Genomic DNA, 17,433 nt, shown 5'->3' with positions numbered 1-17,433 from the left:
CAGTATTTATGCGACCTGCGACCATCTATGGAAGATCCTTTTGACTACAGCTTATTTCCTGCTGCCACAAATGAGCTACAATTCCTATTCAATGAAATAAATTTTACGAAAGGCATCAAATCTACTTGAAATGATACGTGGCTATCAGCACCATTATTCAACACACATGCTCGACTGTGCGCAGACGCCTGTGGCGCAGCTCTTGGGTCCTGAGTCAGACGCAGTAGTTCCAAAAATCTCTCCTGATCGGCACTGTGCCGAAAATTTCGCTACACAACCCCTTTGTCTTGCTTGAGCTTCAGGTAGACGCCGGTTTGCAGCCAGGAAGCGGACAGCAGCAACTTTCAACTAGATTTGTAGTACTCAAACAACTCAGTAAAACAGCATGCATCTTTTGCAGAACTGGAAAAACTCGACCGTGACAGGATTCGAACCCGCAATCTTCGGATCCGAAGTCCGACGCCTTATCCATTAGGCCACACGGTCACTGGCGCAATATGCTTCCCCACACACACCTCATTGTCGCCATTTGTACGCTTGCCGGAATGAATTTCCCATCTTTGACGCAATTCTCCATCTCCAATTTCAGTACTAAAAAGGCGACGCTACTTCTTGCTGTGTCCCATCGCAAGTTACATTCAAGCCCTTGTGACGCTGATCAAACAAGAGGTTGCAAATCAGCTTCAATCGCTTACTGCCATCTCAGTCGCTTGCAGAAGGTACCTCACCCTATGTCATACAATGGCGAGTTGCCGCTATTACCAAAGCGGCGGCGGCGCCGACGACGACGACGACAACCGCGAGGGTCTCTACCTGGGGTAGAAAATACATCACAAGAACTAAGTATTCCACGTCGGCATTCTCCGGAGACTGCCAAAAGCAGCAGTTTCTGGTGCCTACTTTAATAGCACCATTCGCACTATTCATTTGCGAGAGCATTTCTTAAATACCGAACACATTCATAATTTTTTATATCCTTGACCGCTTTTTTCGAAAGATCTACGTTAGAAGGGGCTGTTACAAAATTCTTTTGCCTCCTGTGAGGATCGAACTCACGACCTCTGGTTTACTAGACCAGCGCTCTGCCACTGAGCTAAGGAGGCGCCGCCTAGTGCACATTTCGGGTACTTCAATCTTATGGACCAGTCAATCGGAGCCTTTCAGCTGGAAACGCACCGCATTAGCGACCATTATTTGTATTTAGTTAGCACAGCTGCTGCTTTCCTACACATCTCACACGATATCGATGTACGCCTAAAATTCCAAAACAACACTTTTATTTCATTTCAGAGCTACTTTCAGCTTCAAAAACCATTCCTCTGATATTCATACGAAGCTAGGCATCGTCGTAACCCGTTACGTTCATTACGCAAGGCTCACGAGAGGGGCGCAGGTTGCATCCGCGTAGACACAAAATTTTGCGCCGCCCAGCGTGGGGCTCGAACCCACGACCCTGAGATTAAGAGTCTCATGCTCTACCGACTGAGCTAGCCGGGCTCCACACAACGCGTCACGAGCCATACAGTATTTATGCGACCTGCGACCATCTATGGAAGATCCTTTTGACTACAGCTTATTTCCTGCTGCCACAAATGAGCTACAATTCCTATTCAATGAAATAAATTTTACGAAAGGCATCAAATCTACTTGAAATGATACGTGGCTATCAGCACCATTATTCAACACACATGCTCGACTGTGCGCAGACGCCTGTGGCGCAGCTCTTGGGTCCTGAGTCAGACGCAGTAGTTCCAAAAATCTCTCCTGATCGGCACTGTGCCGAAAATTTCGCTACACAACCCCTTTGTCTTGCTTGAGCTTCAGGTAGACGCCGGTTTGCAGCCAGGAAGCGGACAGCAGCAACTTTCAACTAGATTTGTAGTACTCAAACAACTCAGTAAAACAGCATGCATCTTTTGCAGAACTGGAAAAACTCGACCGTGACAGGATTCGAACCCGCAATCTTCGGATCCGAAGTCCGACGCCTTATCCATTAGGCCACACGGTCACTGGCGCAATATGCTTCCCCACACACACCTCATTGTCGCCATTTGTACGCTTGCCGGAATGAATTTCCCATCTTTGACGCAATTCTCCATCTCCAATTTCAGTACTAAAAAGGCGACGCTACTTCTTGCTGTGTCCCATCGCAAGTTACATTCAAGCCCTTGTGACGCTGATCAAACAAGAGGTTGCAAATCAGCTTCAATCGCTTACTGCCATCTCAGTCGCTTGCAGAAGGTACCTCACCCTATGTCATACAATGGCGAGTTGCCGCTATTACCAAAGCGGCGGCGGCGCCGACGACGACGACGACAACCGCGAGGGTCTCTACCTGGGGTAGAAAATACATCACAAGAACTAAGTATTCCACGTCGGCATTCTCCGGAGACTGCCAAAAGCAGCAGTTTCTGGTGCCTACTTTAATAGCACCATTCGCACTATTCATTTGCGAGAGCATTTCTTAAATACCGAACACATTCATAATTTTTTATATCCTTGACCGCTTTTTTCGAAAGATCTACGTTAGAAGGGGCTGTTACAAAATTCTTTTGCCTCCTGTGAGGATCGAACTCACGACCTCTGGTTTACTAGACCAGCGCTCTGCCACTGAGCTAAGGAGGCGCCGCCTAGTGCACATTTCGGGTACTTCAATCTTATGGACCAGTCAATCGGAGCCTTTCAGCTGGAAACGCACCGCATTAGCGACCATTATTTGTATTTAGTTAGCACAGCTGCTGCTTTCCTACACATCTCACACGATATCGATGTACGCCTAAAATTCCAAAACAACACTTTTATTTCATTTCAGAGCTACTTTCAGCTTCAAAAACCATTCCTCTGATATTCATACGAAGCTAGGCATCGTCGTAACCCGTTACGTTCATTACGCAAGGCTCACGAGAGGGGCGCAGGTTGCATCCGCGTAGACACAAAATTTTGCGCCGCCCAGCGTGGGGCTCGAACCCACGACCCTGAGATTAAGAGTCTCATGCTCTACCGACTGAGCTAGCCGGGCTCCACACAACGCGTCACGAGCCATACAGTATTTATGCGACCTGCGACCATCTATGGAAGATCCTTTTGACTACAGCTTATTTCCTGCTGCCACAAATGAGCTACAATTCCTATTCAATGAAATAAATTTTACGAAAGGCATCAAATCTACTTGAAATGATACGTGGCTATCAGCACCATTATTCAACACACATGCTCGACTGTGCGCAGACGCCTGTGGCGCAGCTCTTGGGTCCTGAGTCAGACGCAGTAGTTCCAAAAATCTCTCCTGATCGGCACTGTGCCGAAAATTTCGCTACACAACCCCTTTGTCTTGCTTGAGCTTCAGGTAGACGCCGGTTTGCAGCCAGGAAGCGGACAGCAGCAACTTTCAACTAGATTTGTAGTACTCAAACAACTCAGTAAAACAGCATGCATCTTTTGCAGAACTGGAAAAACTCGACCGTGACAGGATTCGAACCCGCAATCTTCGGATCCGAAGTCCGACGCCTTATCCATTAGGCCACACGGTCACTGGCGCAATATGCTTCCCCACACACACCTCATTGTCGCCATTTGTACGCTTGCCGGAATGAATTTCCCATCTTTGACGCAATTCTCCATCTCCAATTTCAGTACTAAAAAGGCGACGCTACTTCTTGCTGTGTCCCATCGCAAGTTACATTCAAGCCCTTGTGACGCTGATCAAACAAGAGGTTGCAAATCAGCTTCAATCGCTTACTGCCATCTCAGTCGCTTGCAGAAGGTACCTCACCCTATGTCATACAATGGCGAGTTGCCGCTATTACCAAAGCGGCGGCGGCGCCGACGACGACGACGACAACCGCGAGGGTCTCTACCTGGGGTAGAAAATACATCACAAGAACTAAGTATTCCACGTCGGCATTCTCCGGAGACTGCCAAAAGCAGCAGTTTCTGGTGCCTACTTTAATAGCACCATTCGCACTATTCATTTGCGAGAGCATTTCTTAAATACCGAACACATTCATAATTTTTTATATCCTTGACCGCTTTTTTCGAAAGATCTACGTTAGAAGGGGCTGTTACAAAATTCTTTTGCCTCCTGTGAGGATCGAACTCACGACCTCTGGTTTACTAGACCAGCGCTCTGCCACTGAGCTAAGGAGGCGCCGCCTAGTGCACATTTCGGGTACTTCAATCTTATGGACCAGTCAATCGGAGCCTTTCAGCTGGAAACGCACCGCATTAGCGACCATTATTTGTATTTAGTTAGCACAGCTGCTGCTTTCCTACACATCTCACACGATATCGATGTACGCCTAAAATTCCAAAACAACACTTTTATTTCATTTCAGAGCTACTTTCAGCTTCAAAAACCATTCCTCTGATATTCATACGAAGCTAGGCATCGTCGTAACCCGTTACGTTCATTACGCAAGGCTCACGAGAGGGGCGCAGGTTGCATCCGCGTAGACACAAAATTTTGCGCCGCCCAGCGTGGGGCTCGAACCCACGACCCTGAGATTAAGAGTCTCATGCTCTACCGACTGAGCTAGCCGGGCTCCACACAACGCGTCACGAGCCATACAGTATTTATGCGACCTGCGACCATCTATGGAAGATCCTTTTGACTACAGCTTATTTCCTGCTGCCACAAATGAGCTACAATTCCTATTCAATGAAATAAATTTTACGAAAGGCATCAAATCTACTTGAAATGATACGTGGCTATCAGCACCATTATTCAACACACATGCTCGACTGTGCGCAGACGCCTGTGGCGCAGCTCTTGGGTCCTGAGTCAGACGCAGTAGTTCCAAAAATCTCTCCTGATCGGCACTGTGCCGAAAATTTCGCTACACAACCCCTTTGTCTTGCTTGAGCTTCAGGTAGACGCCGGTTTGCAGCCAGGAAGCGGACAGCAGCAACTTTCAACTAGATTTGTAGTACTCAAACAACTCAGTAAAACAGCATGCATCTTTTGCAGAACTGGAAAAACTCGACCGTGACAGGATTCGAACCTGCAATCTTCGGATCCGAAGTCCGACGCCTTATCCATTAGGCCACACGGTCACTGGCGCAATATGCTTCCCCACACACACCTCATTGTCGCCATTTGTACGCTTGCCGGAATGAATTTCCCATCTTTGACGCAATTCTCCATCTCCAATTTCAGTACTAAAAAGGCGACGCTACTTCTTGCTGTGTCCCATCGCAAGTTACATTCAAGCCCTTGTGACGCTGATCAAACAAAAGGTTGCAAATCAGCTTCAATCGCTTACTGCCATCTCAGTCGCTTGCAGAAGGTACCTCACCCTATGTCATACAATGGCGAGTTGCCGCTATTACCAAAGCGGCGGCGGCGCCGACGACGACGACGACAACCGCGAGGGTCTCTACCTGGGGTAGAAAATACATCACAAGAACTAAGTATTCCACGTCGGCATTCTCCGGAGACTGCCAAAAGCAGCAGTTTCTGGTGCCTACTTTAATAGCACCATTCGCACTATTCATTTGCGAGAGCATTTCTTAAATACCGAACACATTCATAATTTTTTATATCCTTGACCGCTTTTTTCGAAAGATCTACGTTAGAAGGGGCTGTTACAAAATTCTTTTGCCTCCTGTGAGGATCGAACTCACGACCTCTGGTTTACTAGACCAGCGCTCTGCCACTGAGCTAAGGAGGCGCCGCCTAGTGCACATTTCGGGTACTTCAATCTTATGGACCAGTCAATCGGAGCCTTTCAGCTGGAAACGCACCGCATTAGCGACCATTATTTGTATTTAGTTAGCACAGCTGCTGCTTTCCTACACATCTCACACGATATCGATGTACGCCTAAAATTCCAAAACAACACTTTTATTTCATTTCAGAGCTACTTTCAGCTTCAAAAACCATTCCTCTGATATTCATACGAAGCTAGGCATCGTCGTAACCCGTTACGTTCATTACGCAAGGCTCACGAGAGGGGCGCAGGTTGCATCCGCGTAGACACAAAATTTTGCGCCGCCCAGCGTGGGGCTCGAACCCACGACCCTGAGATTAAGAGTCTCATGCTCTACCGACTGAGCTAGCCGGGCTCCACACAACGCGTCACGAGCCATACAGTATTTATGCGACCTGCGACCATCTATGGAAGATCCTTTTGACTACAGCTTATTTCCTGCTGCCACAAATGAGCTACAATTCCTATTCAATGAAATAAATTTTACGAAAGGCATCAAATCTACTTGAAATGATACGTGGCTATCAGCACCATTATTCAACACACATGCTCGACTGTGCGCAGACGCCTGTGGCGCAGCTCTTGGGTCCTGAGTCAGACGCAGTAGTTCCAAAAATCTCTCCTGATCGGCACTGTGCCGAAAATTTCGCTACACAACCCCTTTGTCTTGCTTGAGCTTCAGGTAGACGCCGGTTTGCAGCCAGGAAGCGGACAGCAGCAACTTTCAACTAGATTTGTAGTACTCAAACAACTCAGTAAAACAGCATGCATCTTTTGCAGAACTGGAAAAACTCGACCGTGACAGGATTCGAACCCGCAATCTTCGGATCCGAAGTCCGACGCCTTATCCATTAGGCCACACGGTCACTGGCGCAATATGCTTCCCCACACACACCTCATTGTCGCCATTTGTACGCTTGCCGGAATGAATTTCCCATCTTTGACGCAATTCTCCATCTCCAATTTCAGTACTAAAAAGGCGACGCTACTTCTTGCTGTGTCCCATCGCAAGTTACATTCAAGCCCTTGTGACGCTGATCAAACAAGAGGTTGCAAATCAGCTTCAATCGCTTACTGCCATCTCAGTCGCTTGCAGAAGGTACCTCACCCTATGTCATACAATGGCGAGTTGCCGCTATTACCAAAGCGGCGGCGGCGCCGACGACGACGACGACAACCGCGAGGGTCTCTACCTGGGGTAGAAAATACATCACAAGAACTAAGTATTCCACGTCGGCATTCTCCGGAGACTGCCAAAAGCAGCAGTTTCTGGTGCCTACTTTAATAGCACCATTCGCACTATTCATTTGCGAGAGCATTTCTTAAATACCGAACACATTCATAATTTTTTATATCCTTGACCGCTTTTTTCGAAAGATCTACGTTAGAAGGGGCTGTTACAAAATTCTTTTGCCTCCTGTGAGGATCGAACTCACGACCTCTGGTTTACTAGACCAGCGCTCTGCCACTGAGCTAAGGAGGCGCCGCCTAGTGCACATTTCGGGTACTTCAATCTTATGGACCAGTCAATCGGAGCCTTTCAGCTGGAAACGCACCGCATTAGCGACCATTATTTGTATTTAGTTAGCACAGCTGCTGCTTTCCTACACATCTCACACGATATCGATGTACGCCTAAAATTCCAAAACAACACTTTTATTTCATTTCAGAGCTACTTTCAGCTTCAAAAACCATTCCTCTGATATTCATACGAAGCTAGGCATCGTCGTAACCCGTTACGTTCATTACGCAAGGCTCACGAGAGGGGCGCAGGTTGCATCCGCGTAGACACAAAATTTTGCGCCGCCCAGCGTGGGGCTCGAACCCACGACCCTGAGATTAAGAGTCTCATGCTCTACCGACTGAGCTAGCCGGGCTCCACACAACGCGTCACGAGCCATACAGTATTTATGCGACCTGCGACCATCTATGGAAGATCCTTTTGACTACAGCTTATTTCCTGCTGCCACAAATGAGCTACAATTCCTATTCAATGAAATAAATTTTACGAAAGGCATCAAATCTACTTGAAATGATACGTGGCTATCAGCACCATTATTCAACACACATGCTCGACTGTGCGCAGACGCCTGTGGCGCAGCTCTTGGGTCCTGAGTCAGACGCAGTAGTTCCAAAAATCTCTCCTGATCGGCACTGTGCCGAAAATTTCGCTACACAACCCCTTTGTCTTGCTTGAGCTTCAGGTAGACGCCGGTTTGCAGCCAGGAAGCGGACAGCAGCAACTTTCAACTAGATTTGTAGTACTCAAACAACTCAGTAAAACAGCATGCATCTTTTGCAGAACTGGAAAAACTCGACCGTGACAGGATTCGAACCCGCAATCTTCGGATCCGAAGTCCGACGCCTTATCCATTAGGCCACACGGTCACTGGCGCAATATGCTTCCCCACACACACCTCATTGTCGCCATTTGTACGCTTGCCGGAATGAATTTCCCATCTTTGACGCAATTCTCCATCTCCAATTTCAGTACTAAAAAGGCGACGCTACTTCTTGCTGTGTCCCATCGCAAGTTACATTCAAGCCCTTGTGACGCTGATCAAACAAGAGGTTGCAAATCAGCTTCAATCGCTTACTGCCATCTCAGTCGCTTGCAGAAGGTACCTCACCCTATGTCATACAATGGCGAGTTGCCGCTATTACCAAAGCGGCGGCGGCGCCGACGACGACGACGACAACCGCGAGGGTCTCTACCTGGGGTAGAAAATACATCACAAGAACTAAGTATTCCACGTCGGCATTCTCCGGAGACTGCCAAAAGCAGCAGTTTCTGGTGCCTACTTTAATAGCACCATTCGCACTATTCATTTGCGAGAGCATTTCTTAAATACCGAACACATTCATAATTTTTTATATCCTTGACCGCTTTTTTCGAAAGATCTACGTTAGAAGGGGCTGTTACAAAATTCTTTTGCCTCCTGTGAGGATCGAACTCACGACCTCTGGTTTACTAGACCAGCGCTCTGCCACTGAGCTAAGGAGGCGCCGCCTAGTGCACATTTCGGGTACTTCAATCTTATGGACCAGTCAATCGGAGCCTTTCAGCTGGAAACGCACCGCATTAGCGACCATTATTTGTATTTAGTTAGCACAGCTGCTGCTTTCCTACACATCTCACACGATATCGATGTACGCCTAAAATTCCAAAACAACACTTTTATTTCATTTCAGAGCTACTTTCAGCTTCAAAAACCATTCCTCTGATATTCATACGAAGCTAGGCATCGTCGTAACCCGTTACGTTCATTACGCAAGGCTCACGAGAGGGGCGCAGGTTGCATCCGCGTAGACACAAAATTTTGCGCCGCCCAGCGTGGGGCTCGAACCCACGACCCTTAGATTAAGAGTCTCATGCTCTACCGACTGAGCTAGCCGGGCTCCACACAACGCGTCACGAGCCATACAGTATTTATGCGACCTGCGACCATCTATGGAAGATCCTTTTGACTACAGCTTATTTCCTGCTGCCACAAATGAGCTACAATTCCTATTCAATGAAATAAATTTTACGAAAGGCATCAAATCTACTTGAAATGATACGTGGCTATCAGCACCATTATTCAACACACATGCTCGACTGTGCGCAGACGCCTGTGGCGCAGCTCTTGGGTCCTGAGTCAGACGCAGTAGTTCCAAAAATCTCTCCTGATCGGCACTGTGCCGAAAATTTCGCTACACAACCCCTTTGTCTTGCTTGAGCTTCAGGTAGACGCCGGTTTGCAGCCAGGAAGCGGACAGCAGCAACTTTCAACTAGATTTGTAGTACTCAAACAACTCAGTAAAACAGCATGCATCTTTTGCAGAACTGGAAAAACTCGACCGTGACAGGATTCGAACCTGCAATCTTCGGATCCGAAGTCCGACGCCTTATCCATTAGGCCACACGGTCACTGGCGCAATATGCTTCCCCACACACACCTCATTGTCGCCATTTGTACGCTTGCCGGAATGAATTTCCCATCTTTGACGCAATTCTCCATCTCCAATTTCAGTACTAAAAAGGCGACGCTACTTCTTGCTGTGTCCCATCGCAAGTTACATTCAAGCCCTTGTGACGCTGATCAAACAAGAGGTTGCAAATCAGCTTCAATCGCTTACTGCCATCTCAGTCGCTTGCAGAAGGTACCTCACCCTATGTCATACAATGGCGAGTTGCCGCTATTACCAAAGCGGCGGCGGCGCCGACGACGACGACGACAACCGCGAGGGTCTCTACCTGGGGTAGAAAATACATCACAAGAACTAAGTATTCCACGTCGGCATTCTCCGGAGACTGCCAAAAGCAGCAGTTTCTGGTGCCTACTTTAATAGCACCATTCGCACTATTCATTTGCGAGAGCATTTCTTAAATACCGAACACATTCATAATTTTTTATATCCTTGACCGCTTTTTTCGAAAGATCTACGTTAGAAGGGGCTGTTACAAAATTCTTTTGCCTCCTGTGAGGATCGAACTCACGACCTCTGGTTTACTAGACCAGCGCTCTGCCACTGAGCTAAGGAGGCGCCGCCTAGTGCACATTTCGGGTACTTCAATCTTATGGACCAGTCAATCGGAGCCTTTCAGCTGGAAACGCACCGCATTAGCGACCATTATTTGTATTTAGTTAGCACAGCTGCTGCTTTCCTACACATCTCACACGATATCGATGTACGCCTAAAATTCCAAAACAACACTTTTATTTCATTTCAGAGCTACTTTCAGCTTCAAAAACCATTCCTCTGATATTCATACGAAGCTAGGCATCGTCGTAACCCGTTACGTTCATTACGCAAGGCTCACGAGAGGGGCGCAGGTTGCATCCGCGTAGACACAAAATTTTGCGCCGCCCAGCGTGGGGCTCGAACCCACGACCCTGAGATTAAGAGTCTCATGCTCTACCGACTGAGCTAGCCGGGCTCCACACAACGCGTCACGAGCCATACAGTATTTATGCGACCTGCGACCATCTATGGAAGATCCTTTTGACTACAGCTTATTTCCTGCTGCCACAAATGAGCTACAATTCCTATTCAATGAAATAAATTTTACGAAAGGCATCAAATCTACTTGAAATGATACGTGGCTATCAGCACCATTATTCAACACACATGCTCGACTGTGCGCAGACGCCTGTGGCGCAGCTCTTGGGTCCTGAGTCAGACGCAGTAGTTCCAAAAATCTCTCCTGATCGGCACTGTGCCGAAAATTTCGCTACACAACCCCTTTGTCTTGCTTGAGCTTCAGGTAGACGCCGGTTTGCAGCCAGGAAGCGGACAGCAGCAACTTTCAACTAGATTTGTAGTACTCAAACAACTCAGTAAAACAGCATGCATCTTTTGCAGAACTGGAAAAACTCGACCGTGACAGGATTCGAACCCGCAATCTTCGGATCCGAAGTCCGACGCCTTATCCATTAGGCCACACGGTCACTGGCGCAATATGCTTCCCCACACACACCTCATTGTCGCCATTTGTACGCTTGCCGGAATGAATTTCCCATCTTTGACGCAATTCTCCATCTCCAATTTCAGTACTAAAAAGGCGACGCTACTTCTTGCTGTGTCCCATCGCAAGTTACATTCAAGCCCTTGTGACGCTGATCAAACAAGAGGTTGCAAATCAGCTTCAATCGCTTACTGCCATCTCAGTCGCTTGCAGAAGGTACCTCACCCTATGTCATACAATGGCGAGTTGCCGCTATTACCAAAGCGGCGGCGGCGCCGACGACGACGACGACAACCGCGAGGGTCTCTACCTGGGGTAGAAAATACATCACAAGAACTAAGTATTCCACGTCGGCATTCTCCGGAGACTGCCAAAAGCAGCAGTTTCTGGTGCCTACTTTAATAGCACCATTCGCACTATTCATTTGCGAGAGCATTTCTTAAATACCGAACACATTCATAATTTTTTATATCCTTGACCGCTTTTTTCGAAAGATCTACGTTAGAAGGGGCTGTTACAAAATTCTTTTGCCTCCTGTGAGGATCGAACTCACGACCTCTGGTTTACTAGACCAGCGCTCTGCCACTGAGCTAAGGAGGCGCCGCCTAGTGCACATTTCGGGTACTTCAATCTTATGGACCAGTCAATCGGAGCCTTTCAGCTGGAAACGCACCGCATTAGCGACCATTATTTGTATTTAGTTAGCACAGCTGCTGCTTTCCTACACATCTCACACGATATCGATGTACGCCTAAAATTCCAAAACAACACTTTTATTTCATTTCAGAGCTACTTTCAGCTTCAAAAACCATTCCTCTGATATTCATACGAAGCTAGGCATCGTCGTAACCCGTTACGTTCATTACGCAAGGCTCACGAGAGGGGCGCAGGTTGCATCCGCGTAGACACAAAATTTTGCGCCGCCCAGCGTGGGGCTCGAACCCACGACCCTGAGATTAAGAGTCTCATGCTCTACCGACTGAGCTAGCCGGGCTCCACACAACGCGTCACGAGCCATACAGTATTTATGCGACCTGCGACCATCTATGGAAGATCCTTTTGACTACAGCTTATTTCCTGCTGCCACAAATGAGCTACAATTCCTATTCAATGAAATAAATTTTACGAAAGGCATCAAATCTACTTGAAATGATACGTGGCTATCAGCACCATTATTCAACACACATGCTCGACTGTGCGCAGACGCCTGTGGCGCAGCTCTTGGGTCCTGAGTCAGACGCAGTAGTTCCAAAAATCTCTCCTGATCGGCACTGTGCCGAAAATTTCGCTACACAACCCCTTTGTCTTGCTTGAGCTTCAGGTAGACGCCGGTTTGCAGCCAGGAAGCGGACAGCAGCAACTTTCAACTAGATTTGTAGTACTCAAACAACTCAGTAAAACAGCATGCATCTTTTGCAGAACTGGAAAAACTCGACCGTGACAGGATTCGAACCCGCAATCTTCGGATCCGAAGTCCGACGCCTTATCCATTAGGCCACACGGTCACTGGCGCAATATGCTTCCCCACACACACCTCATTGTCGCCATTTGTACGCTTGCCGGAATGAATTTCCCATCTTTGACGCAATTCTCCATCTCCAATTTCAGTACTAAAAAGGCGACGCTACTTCTTGCTGTGTCCCATCGCAAGTTACATTCAAGCCCTTGTGACGCTGATCAAACAAGAGGTTGCAAATCAGCTTCAATCGCTTACTGCCATCTCAGTCGCTTGCAGAAGGTACCTCACCCTATGTCATACAATGGCGAGTTGCCGCTATTACCAAAGCGGCGGCGGCGCCGACGACGACGACGACGACAACCGCGAGGGTCTCTACCTGGGGTAGAAAATACATCACAAGAACTAAGTATTCCACGTCGGCATTCTCCGGAGACTGCCAAAAGCAGCAGTTTCTGGTGCCTACTTTAATAGCACCATTCGCACTATTCATTTGCGAGAGCATTTCTTAAATACCGAACACATTCATAATTTTTTATATCCTTGACCGCTTTTTTCGAAAGATCTACGTTAGAAGGGGCTGTTACAAAATTCTTTTGCCTCCTGTGAGGATCGAACTCACGACCTCTGGTTTACTAGACCAGCGCTCTGCCACTGAGCTAAGGAGGCGCCGCCTAGTGCACATTTCGGGTACTTCAATCTTATGGACCAGTCAATCGGAGCCTTTCAGCTGGAAACGCACCGCATTAGCGACCATTATTTGTATTTAGTTAGCACAGCTGCTGCTTTCCTACACATCTCACACGATATCGATGTACGCCTAAAATTCCAAAACAACACTTTTATTTCATTTCAGAGCTACTTTCAGCTTCAAAAACCATTCCTCTGATATTCATACGAAGCTAGGCATCGTCGTAACCCGTTACGTTCATTACGCAAGGCTCACGAGAGGGGCGCAGGTTGCATCCGCGTAGACACAAAATTTTGCGCCGCCCAGCGTGGGGCTCGAACCCACGACCCTGAGATTAAGAGTCTCATGCTCTACCGACTGAGCTAGCCGGGCTCCACACAACGCGTCACGAGCCATACAGTATTTATGCGACCTGCGACCATCTATGGAAGATCCTTTTGACTACAGCTTATTTCCTGCTGCCACAAATGAGCTACAATTCCTATTCAATGAAATAAATTTTACGAAAGGCATCAAATCTACTTGAAATGATACGTGGCTATCAGCACCATTATTCAACACACATGCTCGACTGTGCGCAGACGCCTGTGGCGCAGCTCTTGGGTCCTGAGTCAGACGCAGTAGTTCCAAAAATCTCTCCTGATCGGCACTGTGCCGAAAATTTCGCTACACAACCCCTTTGTCTTGCTTGAGCTTCAGGTAGACGCCGGTTTGCAGCCAGGAAGCGGACAGCAGCAACTTTCAACTAGATTTGTAGTACTCAAACAACTCAGTAAAACAGCATGCATCTTTTGCAGAACTGGAAAAACTCGACCGTGACAGGATTCGAACCCGCAATCTTCGGATCCGAAGTCCGACGCCTTATCCATTAGGCCACACGGTCACTGGCGCAATATGCTTCCCCACACACACCTCATTGTCGCCATTTGTACGCTTGCCGGAATGAATTTCCCATCTTTGACGCAATTCTCCATCTCCAATTTCAGTACTAAAAAGGCGACGCTACTTCTTGCTGTGTCCCATCGCAAGTTACATTCAAGCCCTTGTGACGCTGATCAAACAAGAGGTTGCAAATCAGCTTCAATCGCTTACTGCCATCTCAGTCGCTTGCAGAAGGTACCTCACCCTATGTCATACAATGGCGAGTTGCCGCTATTACCAAAGCGGCGGCGGCGCCGACGACGACGACGACAACCGCGAGGGTCTCTACCTGGGGTAGAAAATACATCACAAGAACTAAGTATTCCACGTCGGCATTCTCCGGAGACTGCCAAAAGCAGCAGTTTCTGGTGCCTACTTTAATAGCACCATTCGCACTATTCATTTGCGAGAGCATTTCTTAAATACCGAACACATTCATAATTTTTTATATCCTTGACCGCTTTTTTCGAAAGATCTACGTTAGAAGGGGCTGTTACAAAATTCTTTTGCCTCCTGTGAGGATCGAACTCACGACCTCTGGTTTACTAGACCAGCGCTCTGCCACTGAGCTAAGGAGGCGCCGCCTAGTGCACATTTCGGGTACTTCAATCTTATGGACCAGTCAATCGGAGCCTTTCAGCTGGAAACGCACCGCATTAGCGACCATTATTTGTATTTAGTTAGCACAGCTGCTGCTTTCCTACACATCTCACACGATATCGATGTACGCCTAAAATTCCAAAACAACACTTTTATTTCATTTCAGAGCTACTTTCAGCTTCAAAAACCATTCCTCTGATATTCATACGAAGCTAGGCATCGTCGTAACCCGTTACGTTCATTACGCAAGGCTCACGAGAGGGGCGCAGGTTGCATCCGCGTAGACACAAAATTTTGCGCCGCCCAGCGTGGGGCTCGAACCCACGACCCTGAGATTAAGAGTCTCATGCTCTACCGACTGAGCTAGCCGGGCTCCACACAACGCGTCACGAGCCATACAGTATTTATGCGACCTGCGACCATCTATGGAAGATCCTTTTGACTACAGCTTATTTCCTGCTGCCACAAATGAGCTACAATTCCTATTCAATGAAATAAATTTTACGAAAGGCATCAAATCTACTTGAAATGATACGTGGCTATCAGCACCATTATTCAACACACATGCTCGACTGTGCGCAGACGCCTGTGGCGCAGCTCTTGGGTCCTGAGTCAGACGCAGTAGTTCCAAAAATCTCTCCTGATCGGCACTGTGCCGAAAATTTCGCTACACAACCCCTTTGTCTTGCTTGAGCTTCAGGTAGACGCCGGTTTGCAGCCAGGAAGCGGACAGCAGCAACTTTCAACTAGATTTGTAGTACTCAAACAACTCAGTAAAACAGCATGCATCTTTTGCAGAACTGGAAAAACTCGACCGTGACAGGATTCGAACCCGCAATCTTCGGATCCGAAGTCCGACGCCTTATCCATTAGGCCACACGGTCACTGGCGCAATATGCTTCCCCACACACACCTCATTGTCGCCATTTGTACGCTTGCCGGAATGAATTTCCCATCTTTGACGCAATTCTCCATCTCCAATTTCAGTACTAAAAAGGCGACGCTACTTCTTGCTGTGTCCCATCGCAAGTTACATTCAAGCCCTTGTGACGCTGATCAAACAAGAGGTTGCAAATCAGCTTCAATCGCTTACTGCCATCTCAGTCGCTTGCAGAAGGTGCCTCACCCTATGTCATACAATGGCGAGTTGCCTCTATTACCAAAGCGGCGGCGGCGCCGACGACGACGACAACCGCGAGGGTCTCTACCAGGGGTAGAAAATACATCACAAGAACTAAGTATTCCACGTCGGCATTCTCCGGAGACTGCCAAAAGCAGCAGTTTCTGGTGCCTACTTTAATAGCACCGTTCGCACTATTCATTTGCGAGAGCATTTCTTAAATACCGAACCCATTCATAATTTTTTATATCCTTGACCGCTTTTTTCGAAAGATCTACGTTAGAAGGGGCTGTTACAAAATTCTTTTGCCTCCTGTGAGGATCGAACTCACGACCTCTGGTTTACTAGACCAGCGCTCTGCCACTGAGCTAAGGAGGCGCCGCCTAGTGCACATTTCGGGTACTTCAATCTTATGGACCAGTCAATCGGAGCCTTTCAGCTGGAAACGCACCGCATTAGCGACCATTATTTGTATTTAGTTAGCACAGCTGCTGCTTTCCTACACATCTCACACGATATCGATGTACGCCTAAAATTCCAAAACAACACTTTTATTTCATTTCAGAGCTACTTTCAGCTTCAAAAACCATTCCTCTGATATTCATACGAAGCTAGGCATCGTCGTAACCCGTTACGTTCATTACGCAAGGCTCACGAGAGGGGCGCAGGTTGCATCCGCGTAGACACAAAATTTTGCGCCGCCCAGCGTGGGGCTCGAACCCACGACCCTGAGATTAAGAGTCTCATGCTCTACCGACTGAGCTAGCCGGGCTCCACACAACGCGTCACGAGCCATACAGTATTTATGCGACCTGCGACCATCTATGGAAGATCCTTTTGACTACAGCTTATTTCCTGCTGCCACAAATGAGCTACAATTCCTATTCAATGAAATAAATTTTACGAAAGGCATCAAATCTACTTGAAATGATACGTGGCTATCAGCACCATTATTCAACACACATGCTCGACTGTGCGCAGACGCCTGTGGCGCAGCTCTTGGGTCCTGAGTCAGACGCAGTAGTTCCAAAAATCTCTCCTGATCGGCACTGTGCCGAAAATTTCGCTACACAACCCCTTTGTCTTGCTTGAGCTTCAGGTAGACGCCGGTTTGCAGCCAGGAAGCGGACAGCAGCAACTTTCAACTAGATTTGTAGTACTCAAACAACTCAGTAAAACAGCATGCATCTTTTGCAGAACTGGAAAAACTCGACCGTGACAGGATTCGAACCCGCAATCTTCGGATCCGAAGTCCGACGCCTTATCCATTAGGCCACACGGTCACTGGCGCAATATGCTTCCCCACACACACCTCATTGTCGCCATTTGTACGCTTGCCGGAATGAATTTCCCATCTTTGACGCAATTCTCCATCTCCAATTTCAGTACTAAAAAGGCGACGCTACTTCTTGCTGTGTCCCATCGCAAGTTACATTCAAGCCCTTGTGACGCTGATCAAACAAGAGGTTGCAAATCAGCTTCAATCGC

At 47.7% G+C, this 17,433-nt stretch overlaps 34 non-coding genes across 34 annotated transcripts; all 34 read right to left on the bottom strand.

Moving 5' to 3' along the window:
• Positions 1-413: 413 nt before the first annotated feature.
• Trnar-ucg lies at positions 414-486 on the bottom strand. Its single transcript has one exon. It is a non-coding gene; the product is annotated as a tRNA-Arg (tRNA).
• Positions 487-1,031: 545 nt separating this feature from the next.
• Positions 1,032-1,103, bottom strand: Trnat-agu. Its single transcript has one exon. It is a non-coding gene; the product is annotated as a tRNA-Thr (tRNA).
• A 321-nt stretch (positions 1,104-1,424) lies between these two features.
• Positions 1,425-1,497, bottom strand: Trnak-cuu. The gene has a single exon. It is a non-coding gene; the product is annotated as a tRNA-Lys (tRNA).
• A 438-nt stretch (positions 1,498-1,935) lies between these two features.
• Positions 1,936-2,008, bottom strand: Trnar-ucg. Its single transcript has one exon. It is a non-coding gene; the product is annotated as a tRNA-Arg (tRNA).
• A 545-nt stretch (positions 2,009-2,553) lies between these two features.
• On the bottom strand, positions 2,554-2,625 carry Trnat-agu. Its single transcript has one exon. It is a non-coding gene; the product is annotated as a tRNA-Thr (tRNA).
• Positions 2,626-2,946: 321 nt separating this feature from the next.
• Positions 2,947-3,019, bottom strand: Trnak-cuu. The gene has a single exon. It is a non-coding gene; the product is annotated as a tRNA-Lys (tRNA).
• A 438-nt stretch (positions 3,020-3,457) lies between these two features.
• Positions 3,458-3,530, bottom strand: Trnar-ucg. The gene has a single exon. It is a non-coding gene; the product is annotated as a tRNA-Arg (tRNA).
• Positions 3,531-4,075: 545 nt separating this feature from the next.
• Trnat-agu lies at positions 4,076-4,147 on the bottom strand. Its single transcript has one exon. It is a non-coding gene; the product is annotated as a tRNA-Thr (tRNA).
• Positions 4,148-4,468: 321 nt separating this feature from the next.
• On the bottom strand, positions 4,469-4,541 carry Trnak-cuu. The gene has a single exon. It is a non-coding gene; the product is annotated as a tRNA-Lys (tRNA).
• A 438-nt stretch (positions 4,542-4,979) lies between these two features.
• On the bottom strand, positions 4,980-5,052 carry Trnar-ucg. The gene has a single exon. It is a non-coding gene; the product is annotated as a tRNA-Arg (tRNA).
• Positions 5,053-5,597: 545 nt separating this feature from the next.
• Positions 5,598-5,669, bottom strand: Trnat-agu. Its single transcript has one exon. It is a non-coding gene; the product is annotated as a tRNA-Thr (tRNA).
• A 321-nt stretch (positions 5,670-5,990) lies between these two features.
• Trnak-cuu lies at positions 5,991-6,063 on the bottom strand. Its single transcript has one exon. It is a non-coding gene; the product is annotated as a tRNA-Lys (tRNA).
• Positions 6,064-6,501: 438 nt separating this feature from the next.
• On the bottom strand, positions 6,502-6,574 carry Trnar-ucg. Its single transcript has one exon. It is a non-coding gene; the product is annotated as a tRNA-Arg (tRNA).
• Positions 6,575-7,119: 545 nt separating this feature from the next.
• Trnat-agu lies at positions 7,120-7,191 on the bottom strand. The gene has a single exon. It is a non-coding gene; the product is annotated as a tRNA-Thr (tRNA).
• A 321-nt stretch (positions 7,192-7,512) lies between these two features.
• Positions 7,513-7,585, bottom strand: Trnak-cuu. The gene has a single exon. It is a non-coding gene; the product is annotated as a tRNA-Lys (tRNA).
• A 438-nt stretch (positions 7,586-8,023) lies between these two features.
• Trnar-ucg lies at positions 8,024-8,096 on the bottom strand. The gene has a single exon. It is a non-coding gene; the product is annotated as a tRNA-Arg (tRNA).
• Positions 8,097-8,641: 545 nt separating this feature from the next.
• Trnat-agu lies at positions 8,642-8,713 on the bottom strand. The gene has a single exon. It is a non-coding gene; the product is annotated as a tRNA-Thr (tRNA).
• A 321-nt stretch (positions 8,714-9,034) lies between these two features.
• On the bottom strand, positions 9,035-9,107 carry Trnak-cuu. Its single transcript has one exon. It is a non-coding gene; the product is annotated as a tRNA-Lys (tRNA).
• A 438-nt stretch (positions 9,108-9,545) lies between these two features.
• Positions 9,546-9,618, bottom strand: Trnar-ucg. Its single transcript has one exon. It is a non-coding gene; the product is annotated as a tRNA-Arg (tRNA).
• A 545-nt stretch (positions 9,619-10,163) lies between these two features.
• On the bottom strand, positions 10,164-10,235 carry Trnat-agu. The gene has a single exon. It is a non-coding gene; the product is annotated as a tRNA-Thr (tRNA).
• A 321-nt stretch (positions 10,236-10,556) lies between these two features.
• Trnak-cuu lies at positions 10,557-10,629 on the bottom strand. The gene has a single exon. It is a non-coding gene; the product is annotated as a tRNA-Lys (tRNA).
• Positions 10,630-11,067: 438 nt separating this feature from the next.
• Trnar-ucg lies at positions 11,068-11,140 on the bottom strand. The gene has a single exon. It is a non-coding gene; the product is annotated as a tRNA-Arg (tRNA).
• Positions 11,141-11,685: 545 nt separating this feature from the next.
• On the bottom strand, positions 11,686-11,757 carry Trnat-agu. The gene has a single exon. It is a non-coding gene; the product is annotated as a tRNA-Thr (tRNA).
• Positions 11,758-12,078: 321 nt separating this feature from the next.
• Positions 12,079-12,151, bottom strand: Trnak-cuu. The gene has a single exon. It is a non-coding gene; the product is annotated as a tRNA-Lys (tRNA).
• A 438-nt stretch (positions 12,152-12,589) lies between these two features.
• On the bottom strand, positions 12,590-12,662 carry Trnar-ucg. The gene has a single exon. It is a non-coding gene; the product is annotated as a tRNA-Arg (tRNA).
• A 548-nt stretch (positions 12,663-13,210) lies between these two features.
• On the bottom strand, positions 13,211-13,282 carry Trnat-agu. Its single transcript has one exon. It is a non-coding gene; the product is annotated as a tRNA-Thr (tRNA).
• Positions 13,283-13,603: 321 nt separating this feature from the next.
• Trnak-cuu lies at positions 13,604-13,676 on the bottom strand. Its single transcript has one exon. It is a non-coding gene; the product is annotated as a tRNA-Lys (tRNA).
• A 438-nt stretch (positions 13,677-14,114) lies between these two features.
• Trnar-ucg lies at positions 14,115-14,187 on the bottom strand. Its single transcript has one exon. It is a non-coding gene; the product is annotated as a tRNA-Arg (tRNA).
• A 545-nt stretch (positions 14,188-14,732) lies between these two features.
• Trnat-agu lies at positions 14,733-14,804 on the bottom strand. Its single transcript has one exon. It is a non-coding gene; the product is annotated as a tRNA-Thr (tRNA).
• A 321-nt stretch (positions 14,805-15,125) lies between these two features.
• Positions 15,126-15,198, bottom strand: Trnak-cuu. Its single transcript has one exon. It is a non-coding gene; the product is annotated as a tRNA-Lys (tRNA).
• A 438-nt stretch (positions 15,199-15,636) lies between these two features.
• Trnar-ucg lies at positions 15,637-15,709 on the bottom strand. Its single transcript has one exon. It is a non-coding gene; the product is annotated as a tRNA-Arg (tRNA).
• Positions 15,710-16,251: 542 nt separating this feature from the next.
• Trnat-agu lies at positions 16,252-16,323 on the bottom strand. Its single transcript has one exon. It is a non-coding gene; the product is annotated as a tRNA-Thr (tRNA).
• A 321-nt stretch (positions 16,324-16,644) lies between these two features.
• Positions 16,645-16,717, bottom strand: Trnak-cuu. The gene has a single exon. It is a non-coding gene; the product is annotated as a tRNA-Lys (tRNA).
• Positions 16,718-17,155: 438 nt separating this feature from the next.
• Trnar-ucg lies at positions 17,156-17,228 on the bottom strand. The gene has a single exon. It is a non-coding gene; the product is annotated as a tRNA-Arg (tRNA).
• Between the last annotated feature and the right edge of the window lie 205 nt (positions 17,229-17,433).

This window comes from Schistocerca piceifrons, chromosome 7 (assembly GCF_021461385.2).
Source record: "Schistocerca piceifrons isolate TAMUIC-IGC-003096 chromosome 7, iqSchPice1.1, whole genome shotgun sequence".
NCBI lineage: Eukaryota > Metazoa > Arthropoda > Insecta > Orthoptera > Acrididae > Schistocerca > Schistocerca piceifrons.
This window is presented reverse-complemented; position numbering and strand designations above follow the sequence as displayed.